The sequence below is a fragment of the Microcaecilia unicolor genome, chromosome 3, assembly GCF_901765095.1.
Source record: "Microcaecilia unicolor chromosome 3, aMicUni1.1, whole genome shotgun sequence".
Lineage (NCBI taxonomy): Eukaryota > Metazoa > Chordata > Amphibia > Gymnophiona > Siphonopidae > Microcaecilia > Microcaecilia unicolor.
Window position 1 is genome coordinate 162,012,198 of NC_044033.1, and position 16,736 is coordinate 162,028,933.

The window sequence follows — 16,736 nt, forward strand, 5'->3', positions numbered from 1 at the left end:
CTTTTGTGTAGGCCCAGCGGTATATCAACTGCGTAGAAATAAATCAAGTGCATTTCTCCTCTACTGAGGAGAGAGAGAGAGAGAGAGTCTTGTCTGTGATGGTAGGCTAACATAACAGCATGTTCAAAATACAAGTGATAAATATATCAGCTGAACAACAGTGAATAAGAGACTTTCCCTGAAAATGGGTTATTTAAAAAAAAAAAAAAAAAAAGGAGGAAAGGCAGAACATATGACTTCATATGTGATGAGGTAATGAAGAGTTAAAGCAACTAGAAGTAATCACATAGTAACAAAGCTCAAAAACTAGCGTGCTAATCATTAAAAAGATTAAGTTGATCAATTTGATATATTTGGGTGAGTGACATGCAGCAGAGAGAGGGAAGAGACAGGAACACAAGCCAATCTTATTTACTTTCCTAGGCAGAACTGTGTTCATAAAAACACAGATTGCTGTAGGTGAGCTTTGGAGACTCTTACATTCTGGAGACTCGACACCGAGCCGTGTTTCGGCGCAGCCACCTGCCTCAGGAGTCTGTTAAAGTGTAGAGATATAGGCTAAGTGTTGCAAACAATATGTGGTGGATTACCTAAAGGCATAAGAATAGACTTCATAAATTTAATGCGTTTAGATAATCCACCATATATTGTTTGCAACACTTAGCCTATATCTAACAGACTCCTGAGGCAGATGGCTACGCTGAAACACGGCTCAGTGTCGAGAGTCCAGAGTGTAAGAGTCTCCAAAGCTCACCTACTACAATAAATGTTGTGTTCATCAGACACTTTGACTCCCTGGCTTGTGTTTGAAGAGCTATCCACTTACCCTACACTCCCTGGAACACTTCTTTCTATCTTCATAGGGGCCTTTGTTCCTGCACCTCTGGTACTTTTTTTCTGACACAACAAGCAGGGTCAGTCTGCCAAATATGGAATTTATTTGGCAGTCTCTGCCCAGACCACCAAATAAGGGAAAAATTCCCTTAGCTGGCAGACTGATCCCGCTTAGTGCATCCCCGAATTCACCAAGTGGTATCAGATGCTGCCATTTTCTAATACGGTGGTGTGAAGGCAGGAGAAAGTAAGGATCACTCAAACTTCTTCAAGGTACACCCCGAGGAGGGGTCTGTGCTGCACCGATACGAAAGATTTTAAAAAAGGGGAGAGGGGTCAGATGGTGAGGGCTGCCACTAGATACCAGGCAATTTTTTAAGTCAGGGGAAAGGGGAGTGCTGCTACAAAACAGGGAAATTTTATTTTAAAATTGAGGGGAGGGTAGCTGGGTCAGGGGACTGCTATTCTACCATAGATTTGTGGTGTTGAGGGGTATACGCAGACCCGGAGACCATTTTGTTTTTCTAAATGTATCCTTTCTTGTCAGTGTATCAGCAATTCAACACTCGCACTGAGAAGGGGAATCTTTTTGCAATGAGCTGTGGATTACTGTTGCAATTTTATAACAACCGTAATTTTCATGCTCATTTATTTCTGAATCCCAGTGATAACTTTTTTTGTGGAAAACTCACATTAGAGCCACTGACAGCACATCTTTTTATGCACAGCTTCCTGGTATAGATCCCTGAGATCTGGAAATTCTTATGGTACTTGCTGTGGACTGACTGGAGAAATAAGAACCACCAAGGAGGCAATGAAGGGCTTCCATGTGTACTCAGGGTGGTAGAAATTCCAGCTTTTGGGTTGTGAACCCTCTATCTCCTGTTGATATTTTGTTCTTATCCTGGTATTCTCCTAAAAGGACAGAGCAGTATTATCTTGCTGCTATTTTGAAGTTAAATTGGAACTGAGTTTTAAAGTGAAGCAATAAACCTAACCTGTCATGCAAAATTCATTGTGAATTACCTGTGGATGTGGGTTTTGTTTAATCTTCACAGAGATGGAACTGCTTTCCTGGCATTGGACCCCTTGGGTTCACAAAATGTTAGAACTTTTCTTTCAAGAAAAATCTGAGTATGGATCAGCAAGTGAGCTCTTTCAACACAGAGAGGTCTGGCTATCCCTATCCAGGGCAAACTGCATCCTAGTGGTACATGACAACTTCTGCTTACTATGACTAAGAGCAAATTAATCTAGGCAGGGACTAGAACCTACCTACTCAAAAAGAAATTTTACTTATTTATAATATCCTGTCACCAAGAACAAAATCACCAATAATTATTTATTTAGATTTTGCTCGCACCTTTTTTCAGTAGTAGCTCAAGGTGAGTTGCATTCAGGTACTCTGGATATTTCTCTGTCCCAGGAGGGCTCACAATCTAAGTTTGTACCTGAGGCAATGGAGGGTTACGTGACTTGCCCAAGATCACAAGAAGCAGCAGTGGGATTTGAACTGGCCACCTCTGGATTGCAAGACCGGTGCTCTAACCACTAGGTCACTCCTCCACTCCATTTATTTATTATAAAGGAAGTAGTAATTGCTATATCTATCTTCTCAAACTGGACCATGTTTATATGGCTCGCAGGCAATACATGGCAAATTCCAGATTTCATCTATTGCTAGTAGACAAGAGCAATGAAAACTGCATTCAATAAGCTGAAGGTTATACTACTTCCATGATTAGCTGTTGGAACCAGATGTGCAGGTCTCTTTCAAAACAGTTAATTTGACAGGTATTTAAATGTTCATATCTCATGCTGTTCCATTTTATCTACTCTGGTAAATTTAAAGGAACACATTGCTTAGTGCCTCATTGGTTACAAAATGCATGCATACACTCTAGGAAGCAAATTACATTTTGTTCCCCATCAGTTCAAGTCTCCCTTTGAAGCACCACCAACATATTTCCTGCTACTATACTGTGAATTTGGAAATAAGGTGAACAGAGCAATAGCAAAATGGGGTTGGAAGTAACTGTATGCTGTGTCTGATCTACCACTTTTACATCCTGTTTGATTTGTACAATGTGCCTGGTGTTGAAACTCCTCTTTATTCAGTTCACTACTATAATTTATAAGGATGCCAGAAAAATCCAAGTACAAGGAAAATACTCCGAAAAATATTATTTTAAGCAGTAGCTTCCATAGAGTTTAAGAAGTAAACTCTAAACAAATCAAGACCCTAGAAGGAGGAGTCTCTCTGCCCCCCATTGCTATTCCTTTTATTATAAAGAACTTTGTAGAAATTCACAAAAGTCTCCTGCACGTCCTTCAAAGCAGTTACTCTAATCGCCCCTCCTGTGTACGTATCTTAGTAATAACCTGCTTCATCCCATACACCTAAGCAATATGGAGAACAATTTCCCAGCCATGTTACTCCAGCGATAAAGATTATACTTATACATATGAATATCTTGAGCAGCCCTACTGTTGAAGAAGTCATTGATTTGTTTGCAGATAGTATTATATTCCCGCCACATTGCCTCATCCCTGGTGAGAATATGAGCGCCCTGCAACTTCTGCAACTGTGCAGTCAGTGCCAGAAAATGATTATCCCGCTCCCTACGGGTTCACGCTGTGTTGTCAGAATTTTCACTCTTAGCACTGCATTACTCACCCTTCCAATAAGTGATAAGATCAACCATCCCAGGATCATTGTCAAGAAGTTAGTGGTCCCAAGCCTGGTGCAAAAAAGTTCTAAGTTGAGGGTTCAAATACAAGGTAGGATTCACACACCATATCATTGTCCTCTCCCACTGGTGCCAGCCATCTAACATCCACCCACACTAAACAATGATCCAAAACAGCCCCATCAGCAATGGCAGCAGCCACCACCTAAGAAAGAAAAGAAGGAGCCAGGAGCAAATAATCAAGTCGCACACATACCCCATGTACATGAAAATAAAGTATAATCATGGTTTTCTGGGTGGAGGAAATGTCACAAATCTAGCAGTCCCAACTCACACAGGACGAGATTCACAACCCTATCCTCCCAAGCAGAAGCTCATGATTTCGCCGGACAGCAATCTATTAAGGAGTCCGCTGTGATGTTGAAGCCCCCCCCCCCCCACACACACACACAATATGCTGATATCCGCTAATCGACGCAAACGAGTGAGAAAAGAAAGAGTGCGAGTAGACATTGGGGGCGTAAACCAAACACAAGGCCACCCAGACCGCAGCTAGTTCTTCCACCCACAGCATATAATGGCCATCCGGGTCTTGCACCAACCTATGCAACTCAGCATGATGTTTTTTTTTTGTTGATTAAAATAGCCACTCCCCTTTCTCTTCCATTGAAGGAAGAATAAGCTAACTCACCCACCAAATTACTGCACAATTTTAAATATTCTCCATTTGATAGATGAGTCTCTTGCAAAAACATAACATCCACCTTCATCTTAGAACAGTATGACAAAACTTTAGTACACCTGACAGGGGAGTGTATGCCATCCACATCCAAAGAGGCGTATTTCAAATCACCCATGCATTATACACCAGATCAAACAGTAAGAACATACAGCCAAAAAAGGACAGAGGGGGCAGAGCGTCCCAGCCGCTGCCCCCCCATTCCCTGCAAGCACAAGACAACCAAGCATGAACCCCAAGTATCCAGGAGATCAACTCTTGACCCATTCCCCTGACCCCTTCCCTCTCCCCCTATCCAAAATAGACATCCATACAGAAAAAGCCACACACACACACTCTAGACACAAGCAACCAATCCCAGACATACCAAAAGTAAGTCCTTGAGTTAAACCCAGTGTTACAACCAGGGCTTTTTTTGAGGGGGTACTGAGTACCAGCACCTTTTCTGTTTCTGTTGTCTGCTAAAATTGACCCATGGACCCCCAAGTTTTAATGAAAGATCTCAGGCTCTACACACCAATCCTGCCGTATCATAGATTCTGTGACTGGTTGCAGGGGGCCTGGCTATTATGGGGTGGATCCCTCAGTGATCACCCCACCCCTGAAGAGTGGCCTAGCATTTGAGTACCAGCACCTTTTTTGCTAGACAAAACGCGCTGGTTACAACATTCCCAAATGTCAAGCCGCCCTCCCCCTCCCAGTGTAAAACAATCAAGAACAACTATGCAGTCCCAAAACGAGGAATATAAAAACTAGTCATGAGCATGATCCCCAGGACTGCCAAAGATCCACAGGCTGTAAGCATCAGGCCACCACCCGTAGATAGCCAGCAGCAGGTCACCCCATCAATGGAAAAAAGTGGAAATTGCAGTGAGAGTCACCCAAAACACCCAAAGTTACACAGTATTTTCAAGCCGTACAACCAAAGCGGAGTACCCCAAACAAGATACTAGACGCTAATGAAACAGTCTCTCCAGCACCCAGCCAAGTACAACCAGCAGCCCAAGTCCCTAAAAGCATAGCATCCTGATCGCAGTAGCGGGAAATCCAGTGTCTCCACCACAGTAAAAAACAAAAAAACAAAACAGCACAACCCCTCTGGAAGTGAGTTCCAGAGTATGGGGGCTACACCTGAAAAAACTTGCTGATGGGTATTGCATCATGCAGTTTCTCTTGATGGGAGTACATATAGCGACACTCCTTGAAAGGACCTCAGAGGACTGAAAGGCTAACGTATACTTATATATAGTATATGTATGTACGTATTTTCCCTTTGTTTTTTTTATTTACATTTTATTTAAATTTTTCATTACATAGCCAAGCAAAAAACTTTACAGAAATCAAGAAAAACTGCAAAATAATCACAATAACCAATAAAACTTCCAAGTCCATGACAATGGGAGTGTGGAAAACAAGGAGAAAATGGACCATCTTTAAATTCTTTTCACCTTTCATCTTATCTATTTTCTCTGTTTCTTTGATTCTGATTCTAATTTAATTGTAACTGTATTACCTCTGATCTGGCAATAGCCTATCAGTGCATTGTAAGCCACTTTGAGCCTGCAAAACTGTGGGAAAAACGTGGGGTATAAATGTACAAATAAATAATACACTTACATCGATACTTAAAGGGAAAAAAGGGCTCCTAACTGCAGTACTCCAGGCCTAAGCAACAAAAAACTTTTACTCCGAGTGTCCTTAGTCAAACCTTCTTATTTAAAGAACACTCGCAAGAACCAGTCTCTATCCGATGGTAAAGCTAAAGTCACTAAGTGGCCAAAGTAACCAGTTGATCTTCAGAAGACTGCAGAATGCCAGAAATATTTATGACATCCAGATCCCGTTTGGGATTTTCCTGATCTTTAACTTGTCCCAAGTCCTTTTTCCATGAAGGCAAATAACAAATTCTTGTAATCTGTGGAACAGTACTTTCTGGAACTTGTAACACTTCCATCAGACAACATCTGAACATATCACGTGGCATGACATAAGGTAGTTTAGGAAAATATACTATGCACAAGTTAGAATACCTCGTAAGATTTTCCAGGTTTTCTACCTTACATCTCAAATCAGGGGAGGCTGCAGGCCTTGAACATGCGCGGGTGCTCAAGGTCCTGGACCTGCCCTGCTTGCAGATACTTCTGTGTTAGCGGTCAGCGTCCAAACTTACCACCAGTATGAGAAATGCTGATCACTTCGGGGGGGGGGAGGGGGAACAGGAGAAGTTAGACAGAAGTCAGAAGTATCAGTCACTGTGGGAGGGAGGGATGTAGGAGAGGGAGAGAAATGCCGGCGACTACAGGAGGAGGAGAGTCAGGAAAGAGGGAGAGAAATGCAGGAAGAGTAATCTACTATAATAAAAAGCACCTCCAACGTTCTGAAGCTGACTCTGTGGCTTCAGTGAAGGGCTCGTAACATTCGTAAGTCTGTCACATCTCTCTCTGCCCCGCCCTCGCTTCAAAACGTGATGACTTCGAGGGCGGGTAATCAGAAGGCAGGACTAAGGGAACGAACTCACCTCCAACGTTCTGAAGCTGACTCCGTGGACGGCCAGGGCTTTCAATAATGCCGCCGCTTAATCTGGGGACACAGTACAATCCCTGGGTGGCTGGAGGGGGGCAGGGGAGACAGGAGAATCGGTGGGTGGCTGCAGGGGAGACAGGAGCATCGCTGGGTGGCTGGAGGGGGCTAGGGGATAGAGGAGAATCGCTGGGTGGCTGGAGGGGGGGCAGGGGAGAGAGGACAATCACACACACTCTCTCTCTCACAGACACACTCACGCCCAGTCTCACTCTCTGTCACACACACACACTCGCACGGTGCTGCCAACCACGCAGAGGGGGGGGGGGGGGAGAGGCAGGGGGTCCTGACATCAAAGGGGAGGGGGGAGGGGGTCCTCAGACTTGAGAGGGGGTCCTGAGACCACAGAGGGAGGGGGGAGGTATCTCTGTCACACACATACTCTCTCTTTCACACACACTCTCTCACAGTCAGTGTCTTTCTCTCACTCTAACAGTCTCTCACACTATGTCTCACACTGTATCACATTTCAAAGACTCATCCCCTTCCTGTCTCTCACTCCTCCCTCCATAGCCCTCAGATTCCTTCTGCCCTATCTCACATACATTTACTCATTCTTACACCCACCAAATCACAGTCTCCCTAATCCAAGATTCCTCAACTTCACAAGCTACCCCAATCACCACCTAAAGCCCTGAGTATTTATGCACTTTACATCCCTCTCTGATCTTGGCATCTATGCTCTTCTGCTCTCCCACCAAACCTTCAAGTCCCCCACTCTCCCCTCATCCCTATGTCCAACACTTCCAACTCCTTGCTCTCTTCCACAGCATTCTCCCTCCCTCTCCCCCCACATCTGATCCCCTTTTCGTCCCTTCCTCCACAGCATCTGTGCTCTTTTACTGCTTCTTTAATCACTTTCAGATTAAGCAGTAGGAGTCATCGGTTCTTTATGTCTCTGAGGATGTTGGTACTGTGAACACTTTCAGTACTCACATGTGGGTCTTCCTGTTACTGATCTTGCAAGACCAGCAAAAAGGAAGTCCTGCCCCTGAGTAATGAAACTGTTTGAGGTGCTGGCTGCTTAGCAGATTTGCAGAACGCTAGGGAAGAAGGACCTATTATTGCTCCTCTTGGTAATGCAGGGGTAGAAAATCAGAAGAATGTGGGTAGACAGACTGCAAATGAGCAATTGGCCCCATATTTCACTGTAGCTTTTCAAATACTGGCACCCTAAGCGACCACCTAGCTCATCTAGTGGTAGCGTTGGCCTTTGCTGTGGTCTCTGCTGCACCAGAGAGGGAACCCACTAGGTTACAGATTTGAGAAAGGAAGGAGAAATTTAGTTAAACCCAAAATTTAAAGATAAAAAAAAGGGGTGACTGATAACTGGAAATAAGTGGTAGGAAGATATGATACCATACCAATAAATTATAAGGTCCATGCAAAACATTACACTTTGTTTTTTGTTTTTAATGTTTATGGGAGTAAGGGTAATGAGATTTGATATGCCACCTTTCTGTGGTAGTGGAATTTCCAATGTGCCAAGGTACACATGTGGAGACTTGGATCTACAGAAGTGGAATGTGATGGCCTAGAAATTTATATATATTTTTTGTTAGTTATTACATTTAAACGTGGCCCTGGGTAGCTTATAACAAAACACACACACAAATCAATATATAGAAACAGACATCCAAATACCACCATAAACATACTATACCACCACCACCAAAACCAGGTGATAACCAAAAAAAACCAACTAGTACAATTCTCTCACTTTTACCATTCTGCTTTTCAGCAACCCTGATTAGGTGGTCACCCTAGCACTGTACAATCATCTTGTCAATGTGTCAAAGACTAGTAATAATCAGGCATTTATTTAAATTGTGATGTCAGTACTAAATTTTATTTAGCTGAAAAGGTGATGGCCAAATTGACATTTCAGCAGAATAAGTATACTACAAAATTACTGCCTCTCTATATCAAGATTGTAATTGATTGCGTTTCAAAACAGGAACCAGACCGTCTCTTCATAAATATATGTTAAATATTCCATTTGGCTATTAGAGGCAAAATATATTTAGCAATTAAAAAATGTATTCTATCAGTGCCTACTGTAACCATACAGATTGTACGACCATTCTTTAACATAATAAAAATGAAGAATTTGAATTATTTCATAGCACCACAAAGAGCTGCAACAAATTATTATTATTTTTACTGGGGAAAATATTTTGCAAATGCATGAATCTTGAGAGAGATAGAATGCAACAGGCAGAGAGACAGAATAACATAGCTCTTACACATTAACTCATACATTTCCCGTCTTTCTGTTCCAATCAAGCAATGGATTCTCAGCCTGCAGTGTGAATTCCAGAAGCGTGTTAGCTCATATTGTCTTGAACAATAGAGGTGACACTAAAAAAAGAAACCCCATTAACAGAAACTTTCTCCCTATGGCATGTTTCATTCATTGCGTCATCTTTGCTTCACAGACACAGATTCATTTCAACCACCACAGAGAAAGCTCCCTATATTAGGAATTCCTGCAAAAAAATAAAATTTGGCAAGGCAGAATCTGAAATAATATTCTCTCAAACAGATTTAATATTTTCCTATTAGTAGAGAAGACGGCACTGCATTATTATCTCTTGCAGCTGGTGGCCGTATCAAGGAGACCTTCATACTTGGCAGTAATAGAAAAATGCCTTCTTTTCTTTTGACACAATCACTTGCAATATGTCTTCTGACTCTGCCAAGCTCCTTTTCTTTTTGGAACTACTGAAATGCCACCTACCCAAGATGCAAATGTCATTTAAATATAAAACAACATTCTGATGTGTCCTTTGGGTATCTGGATGCAAATATTTACAGTGAATAAAAGATGCATGGCTATTTGCAGTATTATGCACTGCTAAGTGTCGCATATTCATATTAAAAAACAAGATAATTATATAGCACAGGATTATTCAAAGCAACTGCAATAAAAACTGAAAGTTTGTTTATGTGGGAGGTTTATGATTTAAGAATAACACAAATGGAGAACTCATGTCAGGTTATCATTCTTTAGGTATTTACAAGGCTTGGAAATGGACCAAGCCCTAGATGTCGGAGGCAAGGCAAGGGCTGAGGAAATGTTCAGGAGTAGACAGAGGACCCAGATATGGCACTTACAAGCAGCAACAGCTCAAACAAAATTTGAGTCACAGGTTGCACTTATCAGAGGCACAGACTGGGACTTACTGGTAGTACAAGCTGGAATGGAACTGAAGTTCCACTTGGGCATGGAAATAACTTTCGCACCCAACTCACTCACCAGGAGCTTTGATTTAGAAAAGGTGAGTAATTAAATCTAAAATCCAAACAGTTTGGTTGTAGACCTGGAAGGAGTGTAAGCAGACAGATAAAGCTAGAGCAGGAAAATACAAAGAACAAGAACTGGAAGCCTGAAGCAGAGAAATTCAGAAATATGAATTCTGAATGCAGGACTAATAGAAAGCACGCTGGTTTGCATCTGTGTTATCAATTGTTTGCTGCTTTCAGAAACCTCCTATACCTGAACCACAGCCAAACTCTGATATCTATATGGCTCAGCCTCTCTAGATGACTGCAGCTTACTCCAAGTCATCACCTGGTCTAATAGATTGTATTCCTGTTCTGTGGCTGGTCCAAGCCTCACTGGTGTCTTGCCTTTACGAGCTACAACTTCAGAATAGAAGGTTTTGCTTGCTTTTATAAAATGTAGTTTTTCTTTACGTAAACAAAAAGCTAGAGATGACCCTACCCTTTTTAATGAAAAGGGAAATCTAAAAGGTTGCCACAAACATTTGGAGAAATCACAGGGAAGTAACAGCTTCAATGTCAACAAGCTATAAGTGATATATACTGTATTATTTCTAATAAACTAAATAGAATATATCTCCACTGAATGAAAATTAAGCATGTACCCCCAAATGCAGCTGCTGTGTATATATTTTTTTTTTTAGGAAAAAGTCCTCAAAGAGCTCCTAGATGCAGAACATCTCACACAGCTGAAGCGGATCTAAAACAAATCCTCTGTTCACCATCAGCCAAAAACCTTCGACTATGTAATAACTATACAGTTTCTTTACATCTTTGTCATGCCTTCTTATAAAGGCAAAACCCAGCAGAAAACACTGCAGATATAAGTAGAGTTTGAAAGGATACTTAACTTTCAAACTAACAGCACTCAGACGATCCACGGTGCGCTATCGTCCTTCAATCCCCTTTCGCTCCCTCGCCCCAAGCCAACAATGGCTAGCATTTCCTTTAGATGCGTCAGGGTCTTGGTGGCGGGACTGCTTTGGAAACAGGGTCGAACGCTGTCTGCTCATAGCTCAGCTTTCTAATAAACGCCAGGACTGTTAGAAACAATGGGTTTTCTAGAGCCTAGAGTGGGCTATTAATGAAGGCAGTATCAAACACTCCAATGAAGAAAAAGATCACTTATTCGAGGTTCACACTCAAAACAGGAAAACAGTGATCGATCCAAGCTGGCCAGTATGTCCAGAAATATATCATATAACTAACATTTAATACCTCAAGGAAGGAAGAAAAAGAGGCTCAGTTGTGGCTGAAACCAGAACACTGTTCATAAGAACTACATAACATGCTTGGCACAGGTAAAGTCAATCATTGGCTCATCCAAAAAACCTCCACTCCAGATTGTATCTCTTTTTATTTTTTAAATCTTTTGTAGTGTCTTTTTATTATTACTGCTGTCAATCAATATTTTTGTTATTTTTCCCCACACACTACTGTACAAATCTGAACAAATCTGGTCAGCACTTACATCTATGTTCGTAATCAGCATTCATTGTATAGCAAAACTAGCATATAAGAGACTTAGCTTATTCGTGGACTAACCCAATGAGAACCAGTTTCACATCCGTTTCATCAGGGAAAGTCCTCAATCAGTCTCTTACTCTACAAAATAATCATAAATTCAGAATCAGGCCTCAAAAACCTTGCTCATAAGGAAATACAATTAAGATGCAAAATAAATAGCTACCAATGACATCACTCTCTTTTCTTAATGCTTGGCAGGGACTGAAGAACAAAAATGGTGATCTATTTAACAAAAACGCCAGTGCAATAATGCCAGCTCAATTACAAAAACACTGACCACTCCACAACATTGTTTAAACCATAGGGGTCCCAATGTGTTCAAGTGATAGATCAAGCGCTGTTCCCATTGTGTCAATCTCCTGTCTAGATCACCTCCTCTGGTATTGAGAAACCACCGATCTATGATAATGCAAAAGAAATCTTCAAATGTATGTGCTGCCACCACACAGTGTGAAACCAAAGGGGCCATCTCTTTTTTTAAGGATGTTAAATCTATGTTCATTCATCTAGTAACAGTGCCGGGCAAAAAATCTCTTTCAGATTTATGCCCTGCAAATAAGCTATCCGCAGGGATCTGATTCAAAAATAGGATGTGTGGACATGATATTCCAAAGTCTCTTGATGATATTCTTGACCATGATCATGAAAGAATGTACCCAGTTTATTACCAGACCTTTGCTCCACTGGGATTTGGGGGTAAACACAGTAAATGCGGTCACTGTAAATCCTGCTCAATCACGAAAGAATGTACCCAGTTTATTAATCCTGGGGATGGAAAAACATACAAGTTGAGACATCTTACAAACTGTAAATCTAGTCATATGGTTTATCTACTTCAATGCCCTTGCCCGAAAATCTATGTGGGCAAAACGATCCGTCCTCTACATGTTCGGATGAATGAACATAGATTTAACATCCTTCATACAAAAGAGACGGCACCTTTGGTTTCACACTGTGTGGCGGGCAGCACATACATTTGAAGATTTCTTTTGCATTATCATAGATCGGTGGTTTCCCAGTACCAGAGGAGGTGATCTAGATAGGAGAATGACACAATTGGAACAATGCTGATCTATCGCTTGAACACATTGGACCCCTATGATTTAAACAATGCTGTGGAGTGGTCAGTGTTTCTTTAATGAGCTGGCATTATTGCTCAGGCACTGGCGTTTTTGTTAAACAGATTGCCGTTTTTGTTCTTCAGTCCCTGCAGAGCATAAAGAAAAGAGAGAATGTCACTGGCAGCTATTTATTTTGCATCTTAATTGTATTTCTATATGAGCAAGGTTTTAGAGGACTGATTCTGGATTTATGATTATTTTGTAGAGTAAGAAACCGATTAAGGACTTCCCCTGATGAAGCAGATGTGAAACGGGTTCCCGTTGGGATAGTCCACAAATAAGCTGATTATGAACATAGATGTAAATGTTGACCAGATTTGTAGAGTAGTGTGTGGAAAAATAACAAAATATAAATTTACAATAATAAAATATATAGAGAGTTGCTTAAAGCTCACCTCTTCAATGCTGCATTTGGAACCTAACCTTTCGAACATATAGGTTGCCCCAATCTGTCTGACCTATCAGATTAACTGTACATTTGTCTTTTAGATTGTAAGCTCTTCGAGCAGGGACTGTCTTTCCATGTTAAATTGTACAGCGCTGCGTAACCCTAGTAGCGCTTTAGAAATGTTAAGTAGTACTAGTAGTAGTAGTATAATAATAATAATAATAATAATTATATATATATATATATATATATAGTGTCACATAAGCAGGCAAATCTGAACTGCCTTTTCTCCTTTTTTTTTTTAAACCATGTGAGAAAGGACAAATGAGAATGCGGCTGGACGGATGGAGGAGGGGGGAGGAGGAATCTGGCGTCACTAAGTGTACCCCGTAAAGCTGGCACCACTTAGCATAAGCATCCCTGAGCTCTACTGAACAAGGAAACCCAGAACAGGAGCTATAGCACAGATGTCACCAGGAGCTTTTGACAGACTGTCTACCATCTGCTGGAGATAGAGATACTGATTAACAAAGAAGCATTCTCTCCTTTAAAACAGAATTCAGTACTATCTCCACCTGCTAGTAGATAGTCACAGCCCACAAGTCTCTGGATTCATCTGCTGCAGGTGCTAAGGAAACCAGTTCCGTGGGATTGGAGAACGGCAGAGGTGGTCCCTCTTCACAAAAGTGGTGATAGGGAAGAGGCTGGAAACTACAGGCCGGTAAGCCTCACTTCAATTATTGGAAAAGTAATGGAAGCGATGCTGAAGGAAAGGATAGTGAATTTCTTGGAAGCAAGTAAGTTGCAAGATCCGAGACAACATGGTTTTACCAAAGGGAAATCGTGCCAAACGAATCTCATTGAATTCTTTGACTGGGTGACCGGAGAATTAAATCAAGGATGTGCTTTGGACGTAATCTACTTAGATTTCAGTAAAGCTTTTGACACGGTTCCCCACAGGAGGCTCTTGAATAAACTAGACGGGCTGAAGATAGGACCCGAAGTGGTGAACTGGACTAGGAACTGGTTGACAGGCAGACGCCAGAGGGTGGTGGTAAATGGAGTTCGCTCGGAGAGAAAGGTGAGTAGTGGAGTGCCTCAGGGATCAGTCCTGGGGCCGATTCTATTCAATATATTTGTGAGTGATATTGCCGAAGGGTTAGAAGGTAAAGTTTGCCTTTTTGCGGATGACACCAAGATTTGCAACAGAGTGGACACTCCGGAGGGTGTGGAAAGCATGAAAAAAGATCTGCAGCAGCTAGAAGAATGGTCTAACATTTGGCAATTAAAATTCAATGCAAAGTGATGCACTTAGGGAGTAGAAATCTATGGGTGACGTATGTGTTAGGCAGTGAGAGTCTGATAGGTACAGATGGGGAGAGGGATCTTGGGGGTATCTGAGGACCTGAAGGCGACGAAACAGTGTGACAAGGCGGTGGCCGTAGCTAGAAGATTGCTAGGCTGTACAGAGAGAGGTGTGACCAGCAGAAGAAAAGAGGTTTTAATTCCCCTGTATAAGACGTTGGTGAGGCCCCACCTGGAGTATTGTGTTCAGTTTTGGAGGCCGTATCTTGTGAAGGATGTTTCAAAAAAATGGAAGCGGTGCAAAGAAAAGCTACGAGAACGGTATGGGATTTGCGTTACAAGACGTATGAGGAGAGACTTGCTGATCTGAACATGTATACCCTGGAGGAAAGGAGAAACAGGGGTGATATGATACAGACGTTCAAATATTTGAAAGGTATGAATCCGCAAACGAACCTTTTCAAGAGATGGAAAGGCGGTAGAACGAGAGGACATGAAATGAGATTGAAGGGGGGCAGACTCAAGAAAAATGTCAGAGAGTGGTGGATGCTTGGAATGCCCTCCTGCGGGAGTTGGTGGAGAGGAAAACGGTAACGGAATTCAAACATGCGTGGGATAAACATAAAGGAATCCTGCTCAGAAGGAAGGGATCCCCAGAAGCTTAGCCGGTGGTGGGAGGCGGGGTTGGTGGTTGGGAGGCGGGGATAGTGCTGGGCAGACTTATACGGTCTGTGCCCTGAAAAAGACAGGTACAAATCAAGGTAAACTATACACAAAAAATGGCACATGTGAGTTTATCTTGTTGGGCAGACTGGGTGGACCGTGCAGGTCTTTTTCTGCCGTCATCTACTATGTTACTATGTTTGTGACCATTTCCTTGTCTGTGCTCACCTCACCCTCTGGTGGCTGCAATGGACTGTCTGTTTACTGTCACCCGTTCCAGACTTCAGCCTAGTTCTGTCCAGAACTTCCGAACTGCCAGAATTGCTTTCCCTGTTTGTACCTGAACAGCACCTGTAGTTGCTTTGTGATTGCTGCAGCTGAGCTTAGCAGCTGATGGGCTTTATTAATCACCTAGAAACTTCTGTGTTGGCCTTTGCATCGTCTAAGGTCCCTGGTATGTGGCTGTGCACTTCTGCCTAGTCCAGTTTTATTCTGAGTTCTTGCCTGGTTCTTGTTTGTGTGTAGTTAGCTTTGGTTTTATTGTTTAGTTCCTAGTCTTGTTTCTGGTCTGCATTTCCTTGTCTTGTGTCTGTGTTCTTTATTAGTGGCTGCATGGCAGCTTTTAGTCCTGACTCCCTCCTGTCTGTGTTTCTGTCTTAGTGGCTGCCTGGCAGCTTGTAGTCTTGACTCTGTTGTGTGGTTCCTGCTGGTATCCAGTTCTGGCCCAGTCCAGTAAGTCCTGCCGGCCACCTGTACCCAGGGGCTCAACTCCTGGGGAAGGGTGGTCAAGTGCAGGTGAAGCCTTGCTCCAGTCTTGTGTTCCAGTCCAAGTGTTCTTGTCCAGTGTGTTCCTGCTTTGCTTATCCCTGTCTGCAGTCCCTGCTTTGTGTGTGTGTGTGTTAGCCCAGTGCTGGTTGGGGTGGTTTTGCCTGCCACTGCCGCTCCTTGGCAGCGGCCCAAGGGCTCACAAACCTAATTGCTGCTTTGAGACCTGACAGTTGTTTTGTAAATCTACTCATTGAGTGCCTTTGGTGATAATAACCAATATAACTCTGGACACAGTGCCTCTCAGCTCGCTTTGGAAGATGACAACATATGAAAGCAAAAGTAGAAGAAAGGGGCGCTTTGCACTATAACAACACACAAAATGCAATTCTGGCTCAGACTAAAGGTCCATCAAACCTAATATCCTGTTTCTATCAGTGACCAATCCAGGTCACAAGTACATGGCCGGCTCCCAAAATAGAGCAAGAGTCCATGCTACTTACCCCAATGGATAAAAACAGTGGTTTTTCCATGTTACTTTTTTTTTTAACCTTCTTTATTTGCAGACATTGTTAATACAATAACCACTGAACAGCTAAGGCATGTTTGTTCTTTACACACTGCACAGCAAACAGCAAAACATAGCATTACAAATGGGTAACAAAACTATTACAAAACAATTTCTATCAAAGCCCCCCCTTTCCACATCCTCCATTATCCCATTCACCCTCCCTCCCCCTTCAAAACCTTTGCCATATTTGAGGGACATCCAACATCCCAAACATATTACCGGATCACAAGAAACTGTTTATTCAACAAATTACTGCGAACTCTAGGGA

At 42.3% G+C, this 16,736-nt stretch overlaps 1 protein-coding gene across 1 annotated transcript in view; it reads right to left on the reverse strand.

The window, feature by feature from the left end:
• Positions 1-16,736, reverse strand: part of PTPRK (protein tyrosine phosphatase receptor type K) — a 919,308-nt gene that overhangs the window by 379,036 nt on the left and 523,536 nt on the right.